The sequence below is a fragment of the Podarcis melisellensis genome (assembly GCF_964234715.1).
Source record: "Podarcis melisellensis genome assembly, chromosome: 8".
In the NCBI taxonomy this organism is placed as follows: domain Eukaryota; kingdom Metazoa; phylum Chordata; class Lepidosauria; order Squamata; family Lacertidae; genus Podarcis; species Podarcis melisellensis.
This window is the reverse complement of record NC_138540.1, coordinates 83,126,066-83,152,142: the sequence shown is the minus strand read 5'-3', so window position 1 is coordinate 83,152,142 and position 26,077 is coordinate 83,126,066. Positions and strand designations below refer to the sequence as shown.

General features: G+C 44.1%; 1 protein-coding gene across 1 annotated transcript in view; it reads left to right on the top strand.

Moving 5' to 3' along the window:
• Positions 1-3,793: 3,793 nt before the first annotated feature.
• Positions 3,794-26,077, top strand: part of ARHGAP35 (Rho GTPase activating protein 35) — an 84,119-nt gene continuing 61,835 nt past the window's right edge. The window contains exon 1 of the mRNA XM_081921896.1: positions 3,794-4,161. The gene's annotated coding sequence lies outside the window, so the exon portion shown is untranslated. The remainder of the gene's footprint in view (positions 4,162-26,077) is intronic.

Sequence of the window (26,077 nt, the reverse complement as noted above, 5' to 3'; positions counted from 1 at the left end):
TTGTAAAGCCATTTACGCCAGTGGTCACCAGAAGGTCACGTTATACTCTGATCTGGAATGCCCTTATTTTTAAGGCGGCCATTGGAAAACCTTTCCTGCCCATTAAGCTCCAGAAGGTCTTTAAGTATGCTGACATTAGCTTCTGGACTGTGTGATGTGATCATTTTCCAGGGGCAGACTCTGTACAGGGCAAAGCGACTCTGCATTATGCAATTAGCATGCGGGTTATCTATATTAAGAAGCCCCATCAATAGTTATGATACATTTACTGCGCTCGTTGTGGCAGAAAGGATTTTAGCCCCAGCTGTCTTGCCAGAACGCTAAAAGCTGTGGAAGCTGTGTCATGGATGGGTGAGGTTCTGCCAGATTTCTAACCAATGCCAGTTTTTAAGTGCAGACAAAGGGATTTTGGTACACTGCACAGCTGAGGGTTTGTTTTTAAATAAGAGTTCTTTCGGAAATTTTGATACCTTGATCTTTTCATCAAGTCACAAAAATTGTGAATGATTAAAGGGGCGGATCAGTTTCTAGAAGCACATAATTTAAACCTCCAGGTAATTCAGTTTTGGGGCATGAGGCTTTTAATCTCAGGGTTGTGACTTTGAGCTCCACGCTGGGCAAAAGATTCCCGCAGATTCCTGCATGCCAAGGGGGCTGGACGAGATGACCCTTCCAAGTCTACAATTCTGTGAAAATAAATACAGTGGTACCTCAGGTTACAGACACTTCAGGTTACAGACTCTGTTAACCCAGAAATAGTGCTTCAGGTTAAGAACTTTGCTTCAGGAGGAGAACAAAACCGTGCTCCGGCGGCGCGGTGGCAGCAGGAGGCCCCATTAGCTAAAGTGGTACCTCAGGTTAAGAACAGTTTCAGGTTATGTACGGACCTCCAGAACGAATTACCATATTTTTCGCTCTATAAGACGCACCAGACCATAAGACACACCTAGTTTTTGGAGGAGGGAAACAAGAAAAAAAATATTCTGAATCTCAGAAGACAGGGCCACAAGAAGGATCGCTGCGCAGTGAAAGCAGCAATCCCTCTTGCTGTTCTGGCTTCTGGGATAGCTGCGCAGCCTGCATTCGCTCCATAAGAGGCACACACATTTCCCCTTACTTTTTAGGAGGGAAAAAGTGAGTCTTATAGAGCAAAAAATACGGTAAATACTTAACCCGAGGTACCACTGTATTTAACACCCTGATCACATGCACGTTGGTTTGTCAGTCGCACAGTTCAGTGAAGGTTACTCTCAAATAAATGTGCATAGGACTGTGCTAACAGTGCTTATGTGTGTCTTCTTAGACGTAAATCCAAACGAACTCTGTTGGCCTTACTTCTTAGTAGGTGGGCATAGGGATTGCAGCCTAAGTCTAAATGCACTTACTGCGTTGGGTGTGTGAAGCCCCAGTGAACACAGTGGGATTTGCTTCTGAGTAAACAGAAGACGCGGGTGGTGCTGTGGTCTAAACCACAGAGCCTAGGGCTTGCCGATCAGAAGGTTGGCGGTTTGAATCCCCGCGACGGGGTGAGCTCCTGTTGGTCGGTCCCTGCTCCTGCCAACCTGAAAGCACATCAAAGTGCAAGTAGATAAATAGGTACCACTCCGGCGGGAAGGTAAACGGCGCTTCCGTGTGCTGCTGTGGTTCGCCAGAAGTGGCTTAGTCATGCTGGCCACATGACCCGGAAGCTGTACGCCGGCTCCCTCGGCCAGTAAAGCGAGATGAGCGCTGCAACCCCAGAGTTGTCCACAACTGGTCCCTTTACCTTTTAAACAGGCATGGGATTGCATCATAAGACTCCAGTTGGGGAGGGGGGAACTGTTCTTCAAAACTGGCAAAGGAAGTAATAATGGCAATTCGCTCCCCAACTGATTATTACATTTATACCCCACTTTTTCCTCCTGAGATGCAGAACATATGCCTTGCATGCTGACAGTGCCATCAGTGGGAGGGTGGGAATTGCCTGGGACCCTGGAGAACTTTTGCCCATCACAACATTGGGTATGATGGCTTGATAGGAAGCTCAGAGGCTTCCCCTACAGGCTTCCAGTTGGCCTCTGCGAGAACAGGATGCTGGACCAGACGGGCTGCTGGTTAGATCCAGCAGTCAGGCTCTTCATGCGTATATTTTAGGAAGTTAGGCTAAAAGATACCTGGGATTCTATTCCAACCCTGCATAAATCACGTATGAGCATGTAATCAATGTAATAAGCCAGGCTTGTCCAACAGGTAGATCCTGGTAGATCTCTGGCCCCTCAGCGATCTCCTTACAAAAACCCCCAAAAAGCCAACTTTGGCTTCCTACAAAAAACCTCCACAACTTTGGGTAGATCACTCCCAGTCTTTTTTACGATAATGGGTAGATCACTGCCAATTTTTTTATACACAGGTAGTAGCCGTCCATAGTTCTTGTTACATGTAAGAAGTGTGCATGCACACAAAAGCTCATTCCAATAACTAACTTAGTTGGTCTCTAAGGTGCTACTGGAAGGAATTTATTAAGTTTTTTATATATATATACTGTGAGTACTGTAGATCGCAGTCTATTGGGAGTTGGACGTCCCTTCAATGTAAATGTAATAAATGCAACAAAAAGTTTGCTCCCCACCCCTCCAAAAGAAGTTTTCTGGGATGCTTCTGTGTCACAGATAACTTCTGCCACAATCATTTTGCCCAGACTTGTGCCCTCCAGCTCTTTTGGACTCCAACTCCCATCAGCCCAAGCCAGAACTGACCAGGGGAAGTTGCTTTGGCCTAGAGCAGGACCGGCTATCTGCCTCCCCTCGCTACGTCATCTGCCCCCCCCCACCAAAGCTTGTCCTCCAGCTGCTGACCCCCTAATCTAGAATACAGTGGATGCTTCTGTTTTATTGCTGGTGGTTGTTGTTGCTCATGTATCACATCCTTAAGGAAGGGGGGGGGGAGAGGCACGAACCCCCGACTTCCGGATCCTTGCATTTGGTTTGCAAACCGTCCGCAGCAGCTGCAGCACTTTCGGTGGCCCTTGGCTATCCGAGGCGCACCCTGCGCCAGGATGCGCGCTGCTGCGAGGGATCGCCCGCATCTGCTTGGGCGACAACGTTTGGGCAGGGCGGGTGCGCGCGCGCGCCGGCGGGGTTCAAAGGCGCGCAAAGGCAGAGACACCGCGATCTTAGGGACGCCTCCCCAAGAGGCATCGCCGCGCCTGGCAGTGCCGGGCACACGCTGCAAGCGTCGCGCTGCTTCCCTTCGCCCCGTGCCAGAGGGCTGCGCTGCATTTTCCGCCAGGGGCGTGCGCGGGTGGGGTGGGTTCCTTTGCAACCCCGCCTTCCCCCCCTCCCCCCCCCCACGATCTTGGCTACAAGCTCGGGCTCGCGTGCCAGCCTCTTGCAGCAAGCGCTTCTCCCCGTTAGCCTCTCCTCCTCCCTTGCATGCATGCAAAAAAAAAAGAGGAAAAAGCCTTAGCCGGTGGAACGCCCCTGCGCGCGCAAAAGCGGGGAGGAGGAGGAGGAGGAGGTGACCCGCGTGCGCGCCCGCGCGCCTCTGCAAAATCCTCTGTATCGCTTCTGTGCATGCAAACCTGCCTCGCATGCCTGCATAGGCGCGCGCGCACTCTCCCTCTCTCTCTGAATAGATAGAGGATCCGGAGCCCCGCCCACTTCTCCCCCCTCGCGCCGCAGCCCGCCCCGCCCACTTCTCTCCCCTCCGCCGGCGCGCGCACGCCGCCAGCCGCAACAGCAGCTTCTCCTCCTCCTGTCTTCCCCCCTCCCTCCCTCCCGCCCCGCTTGCTCGCTGGGCTCGTCGCGCGCACGCGCAACACACACACACACACACAGGCGGTCTCGCGCCCTGTCTCTCTCTCTCTCTTTCGGTCGATGGTGCCACTGCCGCCGCCGCCGCTACTGCTCCTTGTGAGGGGGAAAAGAAGCCGCCTCAGCCGCCGCCATTACAAGGCCGCTTTTCTTCCCTGGCTTCACCCCACCCACCGATACCCTCCTCCTCCTCCTCTCACCGCGCCGGGGGAAGGAAAGGAAGGGAGGAAGGAAGGAAAGGAGAGGGAGAGAGGAAGGAAGGAGGGGAACATGGCGCCGCCTCCTTCTCCTCCCGCTGCCGCCTCGGGTCCTTCTCCGCCCCGCCCCGAGAGCCCGGCCAGGACCCGCTGCTGCCGCCGCCGCCGAGCTGGTAGGTGCCTCCGCCGGGAGCCTCCCCGCCCAGACCCCGCTCGCCTGCCTCGCCCTCCGCACCCCGCCCCGGTCCCCACTGAGGGGAACGAACAATGAGGCGGCGGAGGCGCCCCTCCCCCGATCCTGCCTCATCCCGAGGGGGCAGGGGCGAAACCCCCCCCACGCCCCCCACCGCCGCAGTTTACCTCAGGCGTGGAATGGGGGGGGGGAAGGGGGAGGGGAGAAAGAGCCTCCCCTCCTTCCTTTCTCTCTCTCTCTCTCTCCCCCTTTTCTTTCGGAAATGGAGGAATCCCCTCCCTCCCCACTGCACAAGCACACATTGCGCGGGGAGGGGTGCGGTGCGAAGAAAAGACCCTTGCCTGCGAGGAGGTGGGGTGGGGGGGGGAGAGAGAATGAGAGACGCCCCTTCCTCCTCCTGCTCCGTCCCCCACCAATACATGTCTCCCACCCCCCTTGAGGTAGCGGGATTTCGGGGAGGGTCGGGGGGGGTGAGTGGGAAGCCAAAAGGCAAAAAAAAATAAATATTTTTTTCCTTAGGTATGTGGCGGAGGAATAATACAAGAGTCATCATCTATCTCCCCCCCCCCATTCCCCACCCCCTCTTTCTCAGCCATTTAGTTTGGGGTTGGCAAACTTGACATGGATAAAGAGATTCTGCCCCTACCTGCATATTTGCAAGGGGAAAGATGCTCCCCTGCATCCCTGTCTGGGGGGGGGGGATGATGATGATGGGGGTCCCTTCCACAAACTGCTCCAGTGTTCGGAGGGGCGGGGATGGGGGTTAGAAGCAGGCCTTGGTGATGGGGGGCGCAGGCTGAGCTGAAAACGGGGGTATTGTGGCAAGGGGAAGGGGCTTGAGTTTGGGGAAGGGCACCTGGGGTGCCCCTAGAATAAAACCTGAGGTGGAGTCAAGCACACCAGCAAACAAGTATTATTCTGTCTTTGACCACCCCCAGTGGCTGATAGACATTTCTGCTGTTTTGCCTAGAGGGAAGCCCTAGTGTTGCCTTGTGGGGTGGGGTGGGGAAAACTACGAGGCTCAGGGAAGAGAGACGCAAAGAGAAATTCTTGCCAGCATCTTCATCCCTGAGTTAATGTTGTACAGGGACCAGTGGTAGTCTTCCTGCTGATTTCGGTTGGGTGGTTCTGCCTCCTCGAAGCGTGATCTGAGGTGGATGGCTGGGGTGGCAAATGGCTGTTTCTGCACTGTACCCTCTGATAAACTCCAGATTGAATTATTCCGATGCACACTGTGGGGCTGCCCTTGAAGACAGCCTGGAAACTTCAGTTGGTCCAAAGCACAGCAGCCAGGATACTTGCCGGTGTTCCATTTAGAACTCAAATCACCCCTGATTTGAAACCACTGCGCTGGTTGCCAGATATTTTCTGGGTCCAGTTCAAGATGCTCACGTTGGTCTTTGAAAGCCTTAAAATGTCTTAGGCCCCAAATAACTGAAAGACTGCTGCCTTTCCTAATGATCCTCAGATATTAAGATTGGCAGAGGGTGCTCTCTTGGCAGTTCTGCTGCCCTCTGAAGTATTGGGGGTGGTAGAGAACACTCTGTGGCACCCCCTATAGTCTGAAAAACCCTATTCCAAGCTTCTAGCATCCTCAACATACAGCTTCTGTATGCTGAAGACATTCCTCTTTATGTTGGCCTCTGACAGTTTTGATTTTTGTGATGTTTGCAGGACCATACCTTTTGCTTTTTGTTATTGACCTGTTTTGTTGTAATATTGTCTTATCGTAATATTGTTGTAACCTGTCCTAGGCAGATAAGAAAACTTCTGAATAAATAAGTGTCACCAGCTTTCCTCAGCTCAGTTCTTTGGGATGTGGAGATTCTCCTGGTTTTAAAGGCATTTGGATAAGTTGAGAAGATGGCATAAGGGGAAAGTGACTTTTCCCTTAATGCACTACTGAGGCTGAGAAGTACTGCCTGCTGTCCTGTTGCGCATGCCCCCAAACTCTGTAGGTAAAAATGGGGCATACTTTTGACTTCTCATTGTGTGCATTATCTCCTCCCCGGACTTCAAAAGTCCGTCTTTTGTCTTGTAGGGGAAAAATAGGCATCTATTCTTGGCTTCCACACACACCCTTCTCTTTTCCCTTTCTCTGTGCTTTTTGTGTAGAAAAAGTGCAACATTCAAAGCAGCCTCCAGCTTCTCTAGTTATTTTTGATAGGTAGGATTGTGGGATATGTCTTAGTGTTTCTCTTTCTTGTCCATGTTTCTCTCCTGGGACATCTCCCAGGTTTCTGAGGAATGGCATATTTCTGACATGTGTAGTCATCCTAATTACTTAATCCTATGAAGGGTAATGGAATTGTTAATGTGTGTTCAAACTGTGTGTTGTTTTTTTTTAGCAAGACTTTATCAAGATGATGATAATTAAATTCAGCTCTTGAAGATGGTTGGTGATACTGGAGAAGAAGGTAGAACAAGGTGTATCTTGAGAAACAAGGACCCTTTTCCTTTCACTATTCCTAACATTGGTTGAGGGCATATAGCTCCATCAAAATACTTTTTTCTTAAAAGACATTCAAGATGGAAAGAAAAAGGAGAGAACATTTTCTTATAGAGATTGCAAACTCCTGGGAAACTCTTCCGTAACGTTCCTTTATTTTTTCAGACTCTCTTCCTTCCATGCCATTGAGACACCTCAAGGCCTTATTTTTTTTAAAAAAAATTTTTAAGCAAAAGTAGGTACCACTTGACTGCAAGACAACCTCTAAGGGGTTTACACAAAACATCAAAATTCTTGGTAAGAATACCGTTAATAGTCTGGAAGTCTTGAACCTCTTGGTAAAGTCACAGATACCCCCTTGCCTTTGTGCTTTCTTGAAGGAAGGATGAGGTTGGCTAGTTGAGAGCAATGATTTTTTTTCTTGAGAATTCTTTTTAAATTATTTTATTGGGAGAAATTTATTCTGTGGCTTTGTGATGAGCTACATAACATGTTAGGACACCATCTTTCTCCCGTTTCAGGATAGGGAATGGTCATGGTGGAACTCCTTTACCTTACCCTGGTTTTGACCTTGGCTAATAATCAGACAGCAGAAGACTTGCAAACCATGAATATCTCAGATTATTTCAGTACAATATTTTCCATCTTACGTCTTGTCCCTGTTTTGCAGGCATCACCAAGTAATATTCTTATGCAGGCAGTTCTGAAATAAGTTAGAATGTGCACAGCTGAAAGGCAAGTGATGGGTGCCCAGTTTACTAGACTTTATCTCTTTACTTTTAGTGACTGATTAAATTGCAGGGACTCAGCCCTAGACTCAGAGCTAGGTCAGCATTTTGTCCTTATGGATGACTCTGTTTTTGAGAACTGGATCATGTTCAGATAATTAGAAGTTAGTAAAGACTGCCTGCTATATCAAATATCTTAAACCATTAATTCTAATAACAGGACAGGAAACTGGGGCTTACAGTGTTGTTGGTCTAAAGCTAATTGAATAAAAGTTCTCTTGGATGTTTTGAGAAGTTTGAAGTATATTTTTGTAGCTGTAGTTCTGATTCCGGCCCTGTGTCAAATTATAGCTTTCTGTTTGGTGTTGTTCACAGAAAGAGAATCTGGGTCTACACCCTCAGTACTGACACCAATATATTCTGACCATTAGAATAATTTTGCAAAGGCAGTTCTCCAAATGATCATTCAGTTCAAAATTACTACTCAGTCCTTGTTTAAATGAGTATCCACATATAAGTAATCATATGAATCAGTCGGTGATACAAGCAGAAATGTTCCCTTGTGATGCAAGTCAAAATAATTTTGATCAGTGGAACAGCCATGAGGTTTTAATTGTACATGGTACTGGAGAAATCTTAGCAAGGACTCAGATTATGCATACCATTAGCTGAGGAGGGTTTTTTGTTTTTTTGTAAGGCTGGTTAATTATATTCAGTAGGAAATTAATTTGATCCTGAAAGGGCTTTTGAGTGTTCAGTTGCAGAGAGTTCTGGTCTCAAGAATTCAAGTTTGTTCTTTTAGTGAGGTCTGAAAATATTGCCAGTAGCAGATTTTCAGGATGTGGCAGTAAATAGCTAGTCGTCTCCCCCCCCCCCCCAGTGTGGACTGAAGCCTTGTTCCTGGCTTCTTACCACTATGCACATTCTTAGAGAGAAATGTTAGTGTGTGTTCCTCTGTGAGAGCATTTTATATAATAGAATGAGTAGACAGCTTCACTGAGAGCTGATTTCCCCTATGCTCCCGAGCGATGTAACTGCTTTGCTAGGAGCTGTTGGAGATGCTCTTGTTCCATGCTGAGAGCTGACAATGAAGGAGGAAATTCAAAGCCAGTGATATATTTGCATCTGCTTTTGTTCTTATATTTATGGCTTCAAGAATCCTTGGAGGTAACATTTTCTGTGATAGTTCTGAGTGTATGCCTGTTGCTGAGGTTCTTTTGTCTCAAGGAAGGTACGTGTTCTGCAAAGGTTGAGCATTTTTTCTTACCCTTACCACCTGAGTAGGTAAAACTGGGGTGCTAGGATGTGTTGAGCCAAGGGAATAAATAGCAATATTTCAACTATTCTTTGTATAAGAATAGCTTAGGATTCTGCGCTTGAAAGCCCAGGAGTATTGTACAAGACAATTCTGATATTCTCAAGCAATGCAACTGCATCTCCTTGAATCTAGTTCAGATAGAAGAATGTATGTTTAAAGGAGAGAAAATTGATCCATCCTGGCACCTAAACCTTTAAATGTTTACTTGGAAGCAAGTGCAGTTTTGCTTATGTTACCAGTAAGCATGTTTTAGGACTATATAGCTTAAGAATGTTTTAAAAATGCATTCAGTGCTCAGTGTTTCTTATAGTAATTTTTGACCTTGTCCTCAAATAACAGCTGAATGAATAGTTGAATTTCTGTGTCTCAGGAACAAAGTAGCACATTGGTCTGTTTCTAGCCCTGTTGATTTAGTATTTTTAGCTAAAGAACCAGCTACTTGCCAGTTTATAACAGCAGATATATTTTCGAAATCTCTGTAATTCCACTATTAGGTTCTTATTTTGAAGGATGACGAGGTATTTTCAGTATTAAGTATCCTCTTGAGTCATTTTAATGTGATTGCCTGAAATATCCTGCTTTTCCCAGACTTCCCACCTTTCCTTTTGTTCTGATTGAATTCCTTTCCTATACGCTTATCAAAAAAACCTCTCGATTGCAGCTCCCTTTCTAATTCTGACATAGCATAGTCACTGTGTGCAGACAGATAACTCTCAAACTTTTCCTCTTGTCTTTGTGCTTAAAAAACAAATTGAACTGCTTGCATTAGTATAGTTCCTTTGAGTGATTAAAAATTGCTGCCACTTAAAGCCATGTGTATATTTTTATACTGTGGAATTAGATTAGAGATAGACAAATTGCTCAGTATGTGGGGACACATTTAGGAAGTATTAGGGATTGGGGCATGCATTTTAAGTACACATAACATAAATGGAATTGGCACTAATACAGGTGCCACATAATACCCATTCCGCATTTGTAAGCGCTCAATAGTTTAGTGTGGCAGCACCTACAGTTTGCATCTCCCTGCCTATTGAGATAAAGCAGATGCCTTCCCTGTACTCTTTTTGTTGCCTGCTAAAGACATTCTTATTTAGACAAGCCTACCCAGATGCTTAGGAAGTTGAGGTAATTTTCATCTGTTTTAGTATTTTAACATTTGTATGTTTTAAAGTAGGGTTGTAATTTTTTCTTGATTTACTTGTTTTATCTTTTTGAGGCTTTTTACAATCAAGTGGTTGATTATTTATTTCATAAAAGGCACCTTGCCATGGTCACTAATTGGCTGGTCAGTAGTCTGACCAAAAGGTTTAGCATTGCTTTTTCTAAATATTTTGAATCATGGTGAATAGTGCTGCCTATACCCTTGTAGGGTTTTTTTGTTTGGCACTGTGTGAGCAAGCTCTGTGCTCACACACATTCTTCTCTCATGCATTCTGATTTTTCTCCCTTCCGATTTAGTGGAAGCCATAGTTTACTGTTACCTCTAAGCCAGGCAAACTATGACATGTGCTAAAATGTCAATGAGAAAGAAAATCAGATTGCATGAGGGGAGCACCAGAGTGCAGGCCTAGTTTTGTGGTTGTTTAGTCGTGTCCGACTCTTCGTGACCTCATGGAGCACAGCACGCCACAGGCCTACTTTACATAGTACCAGACCCTGGTTTGGTGTTAGATCTGAACTGTTGCAGTCTTCTTAAGAGGTTTGCTGACTAAACCTTATATGTAAACACTTCTTTAACACATCACACAAAACCATAGCTTAGCACAAGCCAGAAAAGCCAGACTGAGCTGCAAGAAATCTCAGGGTCATGCACTCAGCTTCCCTTTCACCCTGAAAGCAAGAGTTTGGAAGGTCTTGTTTCTGCTTGTTATTAATCACAATTTGCCATGTTGTCCAGACCTGGAACTGAGGTTAATCTTGCGTGTGGCTAGTTTAAATAATCCTGCTTGAGTAACTGTGGCTTAGTTCGCTTCTTGCTTTAAAATTAACCATAGATAATGTTAACCACAATTTGCTGCTGTAGATGACACAGCAAATCATGGTTAAACAAAAGCTTACAAGTTCTTCCTAGCCACACAGCCAGGGAATAGTGAGTGCATGAGACATGCTGCAGCTCATTCTGGCTTGTGCACACTGTGGTTTGGTGCAGGGGTGCTGAATTTTTCAGCCCTTCTGTGAGCCAATTTTGACAGATGTGCAGGGCAATCCACCTGGCAATCACAAACCGTAATTGTGACAACACATGATTGGCAGGCAGGTTGCCCCACCCATCTGTCAAAATCCCTTGCATTCCCTATATTCCTGTCCAAGGATTGGGGGGGGGGGGAATCTGAGAGTTCTTTGCAGCAGTTTCTCCCACACTGGTCTGGTGCAATCTTTGAAAGTGTGGGAGAAAATGCTGCAAAGGGCACCTACTTTAAGTGAGTCCCTGCTCTGTGTCTTAGCTATGGAGAGGAAGGACTGTGTGGGGAAACAAGCACCCATTTCTTCATTGCCGTGCAATGGAGTAGTCTTGTTAGTGCTGGTGTCAAAAGCAGACCTTGGCTCTGGCAAGGACGGCTCCATCGTGAATGATGAGTAAAAAAACCTGGGCCCACTTGTTTTCATTGCCTGCTTACGGAAAACAAGCAGACCCCCCCCCCTTTAAAGTCCACCCATGCGAGGTTTGGGGGAAATGACCACACGGACCAAATTGGGCCCATGGGCCAGAGGTTCCTGTCCCAGTTTAGTGTGATGTGCTGATGAGTCATTTTGAAATTTTTGAAAGGGTCTGAAAGCAAAGCTTTATTGATTGCTTAGAAAGACCACTTGCCAAGGTGAGGATTAAATTTTTTATAATTTATGTATTTTGACTTTTGAACATCTACTCTGTATCTGTATCAGATGAAACAGAAGATTGGTTTTAAGCAATATAAAAATAAGACAAACTGGGGCTGACGCTAGTTGGAACCCAGCAACAAGTGAGGGCCAGAATTTCCTCACACCTTAAGAAAGTTTTTTATTCTTTTTGGAGAGGTGTGTCATTCGTTTCATTTTAGAGGGACACATATGAGAGAGAAAATAATTATGGAAGTGATAGCAATTTTGGACTAACTTCAGTTATTGTAGAATAGAGTAAGACATGTCATGTAGGGCATTTCATGCTTCTATGAGTACAGTCATTGACATCTAGAAATAGGTAGATCGCAGAGGGATTTATCTAAATTTGTCTGGCAGGGCAAAAAGCCCCGAATAAAGTTTAAAATACTAACAGACGCGAAAGAAAGAGGGGGGTTTGCCCTGCCGGACTTGAGGTTATATTACGAAGCTGCAGCCCTCTGCTGGTTGAAGGATTGGATCCTATTGGAGAACACCGATGTCCTTGACCTGGAGGGATTTGATAATGCTTTTGGGTGGCATGCATATTTGTGGTATGACAAGGTTAAAGTTCATAAATTGTTCAAAAACCATATTGTCAGAAGGGCAATTTTCATGGTCTGGTCAAAATATAAAGACTTATTGGAGAGTAAAACTCCGAGGTGGCTCTCACCGATGGAGGCCAAAGCACGTAAAAGACTCAATATGGAGGCCCACTGGCCTAAATATTGGGAAATAATTGAAAAAATTGGAGATAAATGGAGGTTACAGAGTATGGAAAAGTTAAAAAACAAGGTGCGAGATTGGTTGCATTATGCTCAAATCCAGGAAGTTTTTAAAGCAGACAAAAAAGTGGGTTTTCAGGAGGAAAAATCGAAACTAGAAACAGAGTTGCTTGAGCCAAAATCCAAGCTAATTTCGAGAATGTATAACTTGCTGCTTAAATGGAACACACAGGATGAGATTGTCAAATCCTCTATGATAAAGTGGGCACAGGATTTGGGGCATAACATTATGTTTGAAGACTGGGAAAGGTTATGGAACACCGGAATGAAATTCACGGCATGTACTGCCTTGAAGGAAAACATTATGAAAATGATATACCGGTGGTACATGACCCCAGTCAAGCTTGCAAAGATATATCACCTGTCTGATAATAAATGCTGGAAATGTAAGGAAGAGGAAGGGACATTTTTACACCTCTGGTGGACCTGCCCGAAAGTGAAGGCCTTCTGGGAAATGATACATAATGAACTAAAAAAGGTGCTGAGATTCACCTTACCTAAGAAACCGGAGGCCTTCCTTCTGGGCATGGTAGACCAGAGGATGATCAAGAAAGATAGAACTTTCTTTATGTACGCCACTACAGCAGCGAGGATTCTGTTGGCAAAGCACTGGAAGACACAAAATCTACCCACATTGGAAGAATGGCAGACGCAGCTGATGGACTATATGGAGTTGGCTGAAATGACTGGCAGAATTCGAGACTCGGGAGAAGAAGAAACGGAGGAAGTTTGGAAAAATTTTAAGGACTATTTGAAAAAGCATTATAAGTTGTATGAATGTTAAAAAATGCTCCTTTCTAGGAAGGTATAGCTTCAGTATCGGCAAATTTCTGAATTGATAAATAAGACACTATAAGACAGAAGTGAGGTAACGAAATATTTTTATTGTGTGGAAATTAAAAATTAATGCAATTGTATCGAAATGTTTACATCAGATAACACGATAAAATGGAAGATATATTGTTATGTACAAAACAAGTCAACAAATTGCTGAGGTTTTGGTTACACAGGGAATGCAGTGCTCGGGAGATGGGGGAAGTCCATTGGATTCATGGAAGTATGTATTTGAAAGTGGAATTTTGTTTATTAAAAACCTAATAAAATATTTATAAAAAAAAAAAAAATAGAAATAGGTAGATCAAGGTGATTTAAATAGTTGATTTAAATCAAGCTTCTAGCTTTCCAAGTCATTTATTTCCTGAGCAAATGTGTCCAGTGATACCTCAGGTTAAGTACATAATTCGTTCCGGAGGTCCGTACTTAACCTGAAACTGTTCTTAACCTGAAGCACCACTTTAGCTAATGGGGCCTCCTGCTGCTGCCACGCCGTTGGAGCACGATTTCTGTTCTCATCCTGAAGCAAAGTTCTTAACCCGAGGTACTATTTCTGGGTTAGTGGAGTCTGTAACCTGAAGCGTATGTAACCCGAGGTACCACTGTATACCAAATGGTTGCTGTATCATTTAAACCAGGGGCCACCAATTCTTTAGCTTCTCCACATGCATAGGGGGAACTGAAGGGTAGATGGGAGAAATCAACCTGGAAAGGTAGCCCATCTAGGAGAAGGAAAACTCTGGTCCTAAACATCCACTTCTTTGCAGGACATCTTTAAGAGAATAGGCTAAGGAATAAGCCCTACACAAATCCAGAGTGGAGTCCCTAAGATGATCAGATGGTGCCTTGTACGCCTCCTTCTAGCAGCTCCTGCAGCTAAGCTGGTGCTAGACGTATTGTTCTGCTTTCTTTTGGACTATGTCAGCAAGGCCGAGGGGGGTGGGTCTTGTCATCTGGGCATCCCAGGAGCTCCATTCACATTGCCTAGGCTTGAGCCCTGGGGAGGTTGCTTCGGTATGCTATCGCAGCAGTTTGACTTCACCCCCACAGGTGCACTCCATTGTCTCTTGAGACGGACAGAGGCCAACAGTACAGGAAGAAGTCCATATGAGATTTTTGCTTGTGCATTCCCCTTTTGTCCTCTTCACTTAGAAAGATGAATTCAGAAGCTTTTTGGTTCTGCTTTTGATTAACCACAGCTCTTGTTGTGACCCTGTTAATCTTAGCTATGGTTAATTTAAACGAGTCAATTAGGATTTGAAGTTGGTTGGTTTGAAACCATAGTTGGTATTAGCCACAGTTTGTTGGTCCGGACAACATGACAAAACACAGTGAGACAGAAGCTTCTGTTCTCTTACTAGCTTTGGCAGTGGAGGCATGTAAGGGAGCACGTGGGCCTGAAGCATGCTCTTATTTGTTCATGTTTTGTCATCCTAAGCCATAGCATAGCACTTGAATGCACTTATTAGTTTGATAAAGGGTAATAGTTGAGCGTTGTCCACAGTCACACTGAAGTAAAGTTCTTTTGAAGGTTATTAGACGCACATTAGCAATGACTAACTTCAGCAGGATTAGAGCCTATGAATATATAATTTAATAAATTTTTATTACATTCACATATAATTTTCAACCAGGTTAAGGGGCATTTTGGGGGACGCAGGTGGCGCTGTGGGTTAAAGCCTCAGCGCCTAGGACTTGCCGATCGAAAGGTCGGCGGTTCGAATCCCTGCGGCGGGGTGCGCTCCCGTCATTCGGTCCCAGCGCCTGCCAACCTAGCAGTTCGAAAGCACCTCCGGGTGCAAGTAGATAAATAGGGACCACTTACCAGTGGGAAGGTAAACGGCGTTTCCGTGTGCAGCTCTGGCTCGCCAGAGCAGCGATGTCACGCTGGCCACATGACCCGGAAGTGTCTCCGGACAGCGCTGGCCCCTGGCCTCTTAAGTGAGATGGGCGCACAACCCCAGAGTCTGTCAAGACTGGCCCGTATGGGCAGGGGTACCTTTACCTTTACCTTTAAGGGGCATTTTCATCACTGTGGTTTCTAGCCCTCATTGGTGTGTAGCGAGCAATCTGGAAATGTGGTGGTGAAAATGCTGAAGGATGTGAATTGAAGCAGTTAGACGGGAGCCATTAAGATATTAGCTGTATAGCATGATTTCTTCATGGCCTGAGCCTGGGCAACAGTATAGTTTTAGATCAAAGGAAATTGTATATATTTTCAGTTGGAAGCAGCTAAAATACCTCCCCCCACAATGCTGAACATACTGCCCAAGTGTATATATTTCTAGATAATGACGGTTATAGTAGCCAGGTACGAGTTCTCTAAATGCCTTGGTGATAATTGTCACTATAAACTGATAAGGCATGATGCAAGCATATGCTTCTCATCAACAGTCATTTATTGGCAATGTGATGCTGCTGTTGTGATAGTTTTAATGGGTTGAAACCTATTGATTATTTTTTTGAATCCTCTGACCAACAGGCAATGCAAACAAAACAACATAAATAAACAATTGGATAAATTTAATATAGAAGGCATTTGTGTTATCACCAAAAACATGGAAAAATGAGTATGCCCCATTGTTCTGTCTGCATGTGTTTTTCAAAGACCACCTGTTTAGTAAGAATAGCTTCTTTGCTGGATCAGATCAAAAGGTTCATCTAGTCCAGCATTTTGTTTCCAAGAGCAGCTAGCTAGATTCCTCTAGAAATTCAACAGCTGAGTTGTTTTGTTGCTTGTCCCCATCATGTGATACTGTTTCTGAACATAAAGGTTCTGTGTTGATCCCATAGTTATTAGCTGTGGATAGATCCCTCCTCTACTCCAGCTCATGTCCAGGTAAGGTCTTAAAGATTACACTGTGCCAGCACCATGAGATTAGAGCGGTATGTAGCAACACCTGTGCCAGGCACAGAAAACATTACCCTGACATGACAGCAGTCTTATGCCTATGTCTATGTGAGCAAAAAGGTTTAGGATGAGAGATGCCGGTGTGCAAGGAATGCACCTGAAAGCTCCTGGCGATTGTTTCATTCATTCCATAGTTTGAGATCTTGCACAGGAGGAGGGCAACACAAGAATGGACCTTTTCTGCAGTGGCTCTCTCTTTGTGGAATGCTGTCCCCAGGGAGGTTTGGCTGGTGCCTTCATTATACACCTTTAACAAGGCCTTTGGCTGGTTGATATCTAATGTAAGGTTACCAGATTTTTATCAATGAATCCGGGGACACTTTTCAACTTCAATAAGAATGATAGGATTTTCTATGGGGACTGATTTGTAAATCCGGGGACTGTCCCCGGGAAACGGGGGCATCTGGTAACCTTAATCTAATGCTCTTTTAAAATGTGATGTGGGAAGTGGGATTAGTAGCTTGTTTTTATTTTTATTATGCATTTTGTGTTTTTTTATACAGTATTGTGTTTTTATGTTGTGAACCACCTTAAGATCTATGGGTATAGGGTGGCATACAAGTTTATTTATTATTTTATATTGGGGACACTACGTAAACAATACTACTAATGTTATTGTAGAACAGCTTGGATTTCTCCCCCTACTAATCCTCTTCTTCCCACCAAATCATTACACATTTTCTTTTATTCATATTTGAAATGGGCGTGGCAGTGAATAAAGGTTTTGATAATGTGACATTCTAAAAAAAAAAAAAAGGGTAAACTTTAACAGGTGAAGTAACATTTACATTCCCTGCCTATAATATTCTAGTTTTGCATATCGTATCTGACAAAGAAAACTTACTTTTGTCCATCATAGCTGTGATGTTTTATTTTTCCCCTATGCAGTGCAGAATGTAGCAGGCACACTTACAGAACTGAGCTTTCATTCCTTGCCATTTTCTTAAATGAAAGCAAAGGGGATTTTTTTGGGCGTTTGTTTAGGACAGAGCAGTGAACGTCAGGCCCAGGGTCCAAATATTGCTCTCCAAGCCTCTTTACATGCTCTCTCTACCTTGGCTGCAGTCCTTGCTAGCTCTGCTGTGCACCCTTCTGGAGTACTTTCGCCTCACTGGAATGTGCCCTTGAACTATGATAATGTCTCTTGCTTGTCTAGATGGAGAGATAGGGGTGTGTAGAAACTTCTGGCTTGCACATGTAGCCTACTGTACAAAGGTAAGAGTCATGTTCATTGCTCCAGCCTCTGTTGCCTCTGGCTCAGCCCACCCTGGCATGCAGCCCCTGGAAGTTTGCCCATGAGGCATTGTAGCCCTGGGGCTGAAAAGGGTTCTCCTCCCCTAGTATAGGACGTGGATGGAATCCTGTTCCCTGAATTGGATATCATCATGTTCTTATGATACAAGGCTGCCACGAACCTCGGGCACATTCCAGCTCACTGAGAATCAGCGTGTCTGCTTTAGGAATTGTTTCATCGTTTCCAAGTTTAGGGACACAGATTCCCATAAAAGACTTTTTGCTAAAGTTGGGGTAAGCAGTTCAATAACTTCATTCTTAGATATTATATACCTCTGTTAGAAACAGTTTTTCGGGGCTTTGTACAATATTGAAAGAAAGTGGATTCTTTCCCAATTTTCTCCGGTATTTATGCTGTGTGATGGGTACTACCTGTTTTGGGTGCAGACTGGGCAGAGCTTCCCCGAGCAGGGCTATGAACATTATGCATTTGATAGCATGGGATACTGGTTAGTGCTTTGGTGTATTCTTGCTTTTCCCCCTCTATCCCAGGGTCTGTGTTCGACTGTTTGAAATACACTCAGTAATGTAGTGTGTGTGGGCTCAGAGGTTGTCAGCAGGAGACAGGGACTGGCCGTCATGCTTGTCTCCTGTGCAGTAATGGGTATCTTTCTTGCTGTACCAGAGCCAACCTAATTTATGCCCGTCCAATGATTTGGCTGTCTTGCACTGTGGGTAGATAGAGAGAAATGCCAGGTAATCTCATGTAGGTGCTCTTGTATCCTGGTCTCATTAAGGCCAGTGGTTTGGAATGAACTTGTACAACTACTTATTTGCATGTTTCCTTTTTGGGAGAGGGCTGTTTCTCATCGATAGAGCATCTGCTTTGCACGCAGAAGGTGTGCAAAGCACACATCCTTGGAGAGGGCACTGCCAGTCAGTGCAGACAATACTAGATGAATCTGATTCTGTATAAGGCAGCTTGCCAAGTTGCAGTCTTCCTATTTCCTACCTCTGGTTGTTGTAATGTGCTTTTAGGTAAATAAGGGGGAAAGGATATGTGGGACTTGACAAATCTTGAGGAAAATAAAGTATCCATGGATGATCTTAACGTTGTTACATTTCAATCTGTCTTTCTGAGTCTCTCTCTCTTTTTTTTGTATACTGTAACAAACAATTCTGCCACTTTGTATTTTCTGTTGACTTATTTGAGTGCAGCATTTATCTTTAAAATCATAGTTGTTCAGTGGGCAGCCCTTTAAATTGGTTAAATTCTCACAAAAGAAAAGTCTTCATTACAGTGGTACCTCGGGTTAAGTACTTAATTCGTTCCGGAGGTCCGTACTTAACCTGAAACTGTTCTTAACCTGAAGCACCACTTTAGCTAATGGGGCCTCCTGCTGCCGCTGTGCTGCCGGAACCCGATTTCTGTTCTTATCCTGAAGCAAAGTTCTTAACCTGAAGCACTATTTCTGGCTTACTGGAGGGTGTAACCTGAAGCGTATGTAACCCGAGGTACCACTGTACTCATACTCTTCCATCTCCTAAAAGGGACTAATAAGTTTTAGAAGATTTTGCCTTTATTATCCCAAGAGGTTTTGGTTTAGAATGGCATTTACTCGTGCTGTTCTTAGCTGATCAGTTGCTAGTTCACACTAGCTGTATGTGTAATCCTTACAAATAGGTTGGTTCAGCCCAGTAGTGAGGAGTTTCACAGTGGAGAGCTAGAAGGAGGGAATGGAAGTTTGTTCTGAATAATATTTTTGGACTCTTATGTTGTGTAAGCTGCAAATTATACATTTGCCATTTGCTGTGGTTGTCCCACCCGTTTGGGACTAAAGCTTTTTGCAAAGAAGCAGCTCTGAAGTGTCCAGCACCTTGATATTTCTTTGGACTTGGAGGGTCTATTGCCTCTTAAGTTTTACTCTGCTTAAGCCCATTAGGACCCACATAGGCAGAGGTTACATATACAGATGCTAGAGTGAACATATGTTGGAGGATCAGAATCAGGCTAGCTTGCCCCCCATAAGTCGTCTTATTGGATCACATATCGGGTGTAAGGTTCGAAATAGGGCCTTACTAGCCCCAAAGGATTTAGGTCCCAGCCACTGTATGTTATACTCTGGTTTAGTGGTGTACATATCTTGTGATTTGGTCCTTCATAAGCATCAATGGGCAGCAAGGGAATGTGGGGTGAGCTGGTGTGAAACCCATTACCCACTATGGTTTTGCTTGAGTATTTGCATAAAAGGAGGTTTATATTAAATTCAGAGAGGATCACAGATCAGGTCCACTGTAGGGTATATTCATCTCTAACATTGAACCCTACAAAGCTTCTAATACTTTTACATGTGCTGATAACACAGCTTTGTATCCCCCCCCTCCTTTTTACATTTCAGAAGCATTTGATATACTCCTTAGACCATGACATTGTCAGCTTATTCAAATTCAGCATGGTTGCATGATAGGGAATGCATTACAATGTGCATGTAGAGAGGTTAACCAATAGGCTACTGGAATAGTAAGGTTTCAGATTTAAAAAAATCTTATATTTTAAACGTATTTGTGGAAGGAGGTTGTTGGTTTGTTTTTGCTTTATTATGTATTTTGTGTTCTCATTTTGCATTTTTATGTTGTGAACTGCTCTGATCTTCCGCTGAACGGAGATATGCTAATTAATTAATTAATTAATTAAACACACCAGTATAGGAAAATATGTCCAGCCAGTATTTTGACTGCTTCAAGTAACTTGATAAGAGTAACCTATATGAACTTTGAAATTGGGATCACTGAATAACATTTTTTAAAAATAATAATTTTGCTATATTTTTTCACATCAACTGATAAATGTTAAATTAAATACAGGGAGTGACATTCAGTGGTGCTTGCCCACTTGCACCACAGAAATCTTGACTGCTGGAAAACATCAGACTTTTCCTACTAACTCTGTTAGTAGTTTTAAACTTTGGTTCACTGTCTCCTGTAAATGGTTTGATTTTGAATTCCTCTGAAATGGAACAGAAGTGAGAGCTATACTCATGAAGCACCTATTAATTTTACTGGGGTTTGTGATGGTAATGTTCCTCAGTTGATGGCCCCTTTTTCTTTAGCTGTAGTTTTGGAGGCTAAATTCTGGCTTTTAGCTGCCTAGTTATAATTGCAGAAGCCTTAAACCATTATTTTTAACAATAGCTTTACCTTTCTCTTTTGAGAATATCTTTGTCCACTGAACACATCCCTGGGAGTAGGGAAGGCAGGCTGTGATGACCTGCGATAGAGCCTGAATTCCTCCCCCCCCCCTTTAGTTGGATTTAATGACCCAGCTAGGGAGGTGGTTTGGCTACTGTCCAAGTCTTCAACTATGTGAGCTGTTAGATGCTTCAGAGTGTTCTGATACCACAGTGATAGGGCTTTGGCAGTGCGCAAACAAGCTATAGAGTGTCTCACATTATTTGTCTAATTCTTATATGTTTGAAGTCTGCTCCCTTAAAAAATTATTTGACGTTAATAATAATCTATTTGAATAATGATGCCAGAATAAGGTCTTTACATTTTCTCTTGCAGCTTGAATATTGATGGGGAAACTAGGATTTCCCTTTGCTAGTGATGGATGTGTTTGAGTTAATAACCTCTGCTTGCTTAATTTTTCTTAATACAGAAAGCAGAAGAAAGACCTTGTTCTTATAGTCCATTGAACTGCAATGGGGCAAGGTAAATCTGTAGATGATGGGAAAAATCTGTGTGCATTGCTTATAAATCACAGAGAGAAAGAGCATAGCTTTAGAGTTCTATATAGGGCATTATTTGAAATAAGCCTGGTTCAAATGAATAGATGTTATACAGTCTTGCACTCTTAAGGTGTTAAGCACAGTGAAAAGGGTTGAGGAGTACAGAGTGATAACGAACGAGCCTTAGAGCTTGGGGTCTGTGCAGTTGCATCTTAATTGGCATCTTGATATGCCCAACCTGTACGGTACAAATTCTTAACGCGCTTATTCGGTGTTACAAACAGATGTGGGAAAACCATCTTAGTAAAAATAGCTTTTTATAGATTGCAAACCAATTCATCCCACTGTTACAATGAATAAGAAAACAGGTAGAAAATATTAAACTTTATACTCTGTCTCTTTCCCTGAACTTCATACTGTTCCCAGGTTTCATACTTGTAACATCCCATAAAATATCCAACGCTTTATCTCAGGGCAGAAAGGGATAAGCAGTAGTAATCTAAACATGGGCAGTGACATCATACCAGTTAGTAGCTTTTAAATTTCATACAATTGGCTGCTAAACTAAAAAAGGGGTGTGTGCATTGGGGTGTGGAAAATAAGAGAAGCTACTGAAACAGCAGACAGTGTGATGCATTTTAACTATGTTATAGGAATGCTTGGACTTCTTGACACCTCATAATCCATCAAGGGTTGATGATATAGGCCAGGGGTAGGCAACCTAAGGCCCGGGGGCCAGATGCGGCCCAATCGCCTTCTAAATCCAGCCTGCAGACTGTCCGGGAATCAGCGTGTTTTTACATGAGTAGAATGTGTCCTTTTATTTAAAGTGCATCTCTGGGTTATTTGTGGGGCATAGATTTGTTCATTCCCCCCCCCAAATATAGTCTGGCCCACCACAAGGTCTGAGGGACGGTGGACCGGCCCCCGGCTGAAAAAGGTTGCTGACCCCTGATCTAGGCAGTTTCAGTTGCACCTCTTTTCAACAGACCTAAGAACTGTGAAGGCTGTCTGGTTCTTCTTAAAAGAGGGTACATGGAGTTCACAGAGGTTGACCCTCCCATGTGTGGAAACCCCCAGTAAAGGGGGGGAGAGTAGAAATGCTGCTAGCATAGATATTTCCCTTTTTGCCTCATTTATTACTTTTAATTAACAGCTGGCAAAGACGGGGAGCTTTGTTGCTTGAGGAACAAAGCAGTCAGACTGCATCCCATCTGCTGCTCTAGGAAACTAAAGCAGAAAGGTGAGAGAAATCACCCCTCATTCCCTTTTAAGAACCAATCCAAGAGAGCACAGTTCTCTGGCTGGATGGGAAAGGGAAGCACAGCTCTTTTTATGTGGTAGCACAAAAAGTGGTGGAGTAGTGATGCTGTCTTTTATGAGAGATTCTGAGCAGGCCTAGAGAGAGGTTATTGCGAGAACTGGACTACTTTAAATGTGGCAAAGTTTATTTACCCATACTCCCCCCCTCCCTTTTTGTGGTGAGCAGACATTGTTTGCTCTCTATGCTGCATGGGAAATCACCTTTGAACCTGAAGGGAGTTTCCAGCACAGCCTTCGATACAGGAATATGAAGGCCTTTTGTTTCAATGCAAAATTTCAAGAACTTTACTAGCTCTTGCAGTTAGTAGCCTAGCTAGTTTTTGGATCTTTGGCCCTATAAATTGCAAATGCTAATAGCCAGCTTTGCTATTGGTTTAAGACAGGGGTGGGCAACCTTCAGCCCAAAGCCCTCACTCCCTTCTGAGCAACCTTCTGAGACCAGAGGCATAAGTGCATGGAGGAACAAATGTGAATTTTACATTTGTACAGTAGGTTTGTTCCTGCCATCCACGCAAGCAAGAGGCACGGTCAGAGTTCAAGGCCACATTCTAGCCAGGCAAAACTACTTGGGCTATGAAGCAGGGCCAGCGAGGATGTGGCCTGGGGAGACGTTTGTGGCTTGGAGAGAGATCTGAAGGCCAGTAGAGAGGCCTAGAAAGGGTCTCCCCAACCAAAAAATGCACATAGCAGATAGTAAACTCTTTATTGTCAAAGCTGACACTGAAGAGTCGTTTGTATGGCTCCAAATACCCGTGCACACCAGTCTAATGTCTAGGCAGCTATTCCCAGGTCTGCACTTTGTGCCCTGTATCAGGAGGTTTTTAACACTCGATGTTTTTATTATGTTTTAAGATATGTTGTAAGCCACCCAGAGTGCCTGGCAAAACCCAGCTAGATGGGCAGGTTATCAATAATAAAGTTATTATTATTATGGAGCAGTTGTACAGGGGGCCACTCCACTTCCACCAGTTATGTACCTCCCCCCTACAGGCTGTGCGCATGCAGCCAGAGACTGTGCCTGCATGTCAGCTTCCTTTGCTCGTCCCTCTTCAATTCCCTACTGGTTCTGGGAGACAGTGGTGCAGGAGGAGGCGGGGGGAACACCTGGCCTTTTGCTTGCCTGACCTTCCTCTTTTTCTGACCCATTCTGTGCTCCACCCTCCAACTGTGAAGCTTCGCCTTGCCCTGACTCTTGCCTCCTGACAAGCATAGTTCCCCACAAATCACTGCCCCCCCGAGTCAAACTCCAGGCCCCCTTGTCCTAGTGCACACTCATCAGTGTCCTGCCAGTCCCTGACACTTGATTTAAAATCTAGTTATTGTACTCACTCATTCTGATTTAATAACCAATGGGGCTATTACTAACTAATTGCTGGGATGCTGAACAAGCTATTTTCCCTTTTAAACCTCAGTTTTTATGCTGAGGTGTGTATTGGCTTTCCAGTCTCAGAACAAGGTGGTGAAGGTGTCCAGCAGATGGACTTATTAGACAAATCCCATTTTAAGATTAAACTTATGGGGAGATAGGATTCCTATGTATCAAATACTGGAGATTTTTGGAAATTCTGAGTTGTGTTTTGCGTTTCCCCCTTTAATTTCATGTCTGCTTTCTAAATGATTTTAACAACAGACTTCCTCTTTATAACTAAAATAGAGAAGCCCATTGTTCTTAAAAGCTGAAAGTAAGAGAGATGGTAAGACATATAACTAGTACTGTTTGTCGAGAGAAACTCTCCCCATGCTTCATTAAAAATATATATGTGACTTTCTGGTTACAGATTTGCTTAGATGCTGTGCAACATTTTTTGTAAATCTCAAGAGGCAAAGAAACCCTTTTTCTTTACCTGTGCAGTGCCCCTGTACCAGTTCAGGCTTAAGGGTTTTTTTAAGGCACCATTGACTGCTGTCTTTCTCGATTTTCATACCCCTAGTTAGGCATATCAACAGAGATGCCTCCTGCCATGTAGGGCCCAGAATGTTTTTCCTGGCCAAGAAGCAAAATTAAGCTTTTCTTGCTCTTATACAGGTGGTGTTTTCTGCAATGTTTCAAGTGGAGATAAGAATGCAGCATCTTATATATGTTTAATTTTATATATATATATATATATATATATATATATATATATATATATATATGCTTTCGTAGATTTTCACGGGTACAGGAATGCAGGTTTTGGTGTCCTCGGGTGTCTTCCCGTGTAAAAGTTGGGGTGTCTAGGCGACGTTTCGACGAGGTCTCACTCGTCATCTTCAGGCTGGTGCTTTCGGCTTCTTGTTACTGGAACAGGGTGTCCTCGGGTGTCTTCCCGTGTAAAAGTTGGGGTGTCTAGGCGACGTTTCGACGAGGTCTCACTCGTCATCTTCAGGCTGGTGCTTTCGGCTTCTTGTTACTGGAACAGGCTTCTTGTTCCAGTAACAAGAAGCCGAAAGCACCAGCCTGAAGATGACGAGTGAGACCTCGTCGAAACGTCGCCTAGACACCCCAACTTTTACACGGGAAGACACCCGAGGACACCAAAACCTGCATATATATATATATGTGTGTGTGTGTGTGTGTGTGTGTGTGTGTGTGTGTGTGTGTGTAAGCACTAGGCAAGCTAAAATGAGGGTGCATTTGTACAGCAGGCTGTACATGATGTATTTATAATCTGCGTGTGCATATTAATCTTTCGCCTAACATAGATTTTGTGATAGCTAATAAAAGTTGCTGCTTGAACACTGGATTCTTTGAGTACATTCTCTGTTAGCAGAAGGTTTTGGTATGCAAGTCTATTGAAGTAAACAGAAAAGAGAGAAGCTTTGCCTGTCCAGCTAGGAAGAAAAATGAGTTCTTTTAACAATACAGTAATAGTAAAAACAAAACAAAAAGCAAATGAAGCCTTTCTTTTAATTTCTTTCACATAAGTAGCAGACTTAGGTGAGATCTGAATTGTTGAGTGACAGGTTTTGCTGCATACACCAGGATTTCTGAAGGTCATCCCTTTACTTCTGCAGTTCCCCATCTTTAACTTGAAAAGCCACCCCCAAAATCAAGGGAACTTTGATGCAGCTCTAGGATTTCAGTACTTGATAGAGACAACTGTTCACAGAAATCTTTCTATCTCAGTCTCATTTTATTGAAAGAACTGCAAGAGAATTATGCACAATCTTTTACTGAAGTGGAAGGAGGATTGTCCATGTTAATGTCCTCCCTTAAGGATGGCGGTGAGGTATGCTACTAATGTGTCATAATTGAAGTTTTACAATATGCCTACTTATCTGCTTTGCTTCCAGGGGATTGTGCTAATCTTAGATGCGTCGTGTTGAAGGAATGGTGTTTTGGAAAACCACCTCTCATAGTGGGCCTTTACCCATGCAACCGATAGTGGGTTTTATGTGTTGAGGAGAATGCATGCTGCTAAGCAGGACTCGAGTGTATTCATCCCAGCTAGTAACAGTGCCTGTGTGATTTGCGCACATACTTGGTTCCTCTCCTTGTATCAGTAAATTTCCGAAGGGACCCAGAGGGTGATGCTGGGGTTGGTGTGCATGGCCTGTAAGCTCATGTACACCCTTCATCTAAGAATAGCCCATCTGTTGCCTGAGATTAAATGTTTCAGATCCAGATGGTTAAAAGCTTAAATCAGCCTTTCCAAAGATACAAATGACCCATTTCAGAGATTTTCTACACTTGAGCCACTGTGGTGCAGTGAGAAAATTTACGACTCTGTGAGGAAATCCTTTCCCCA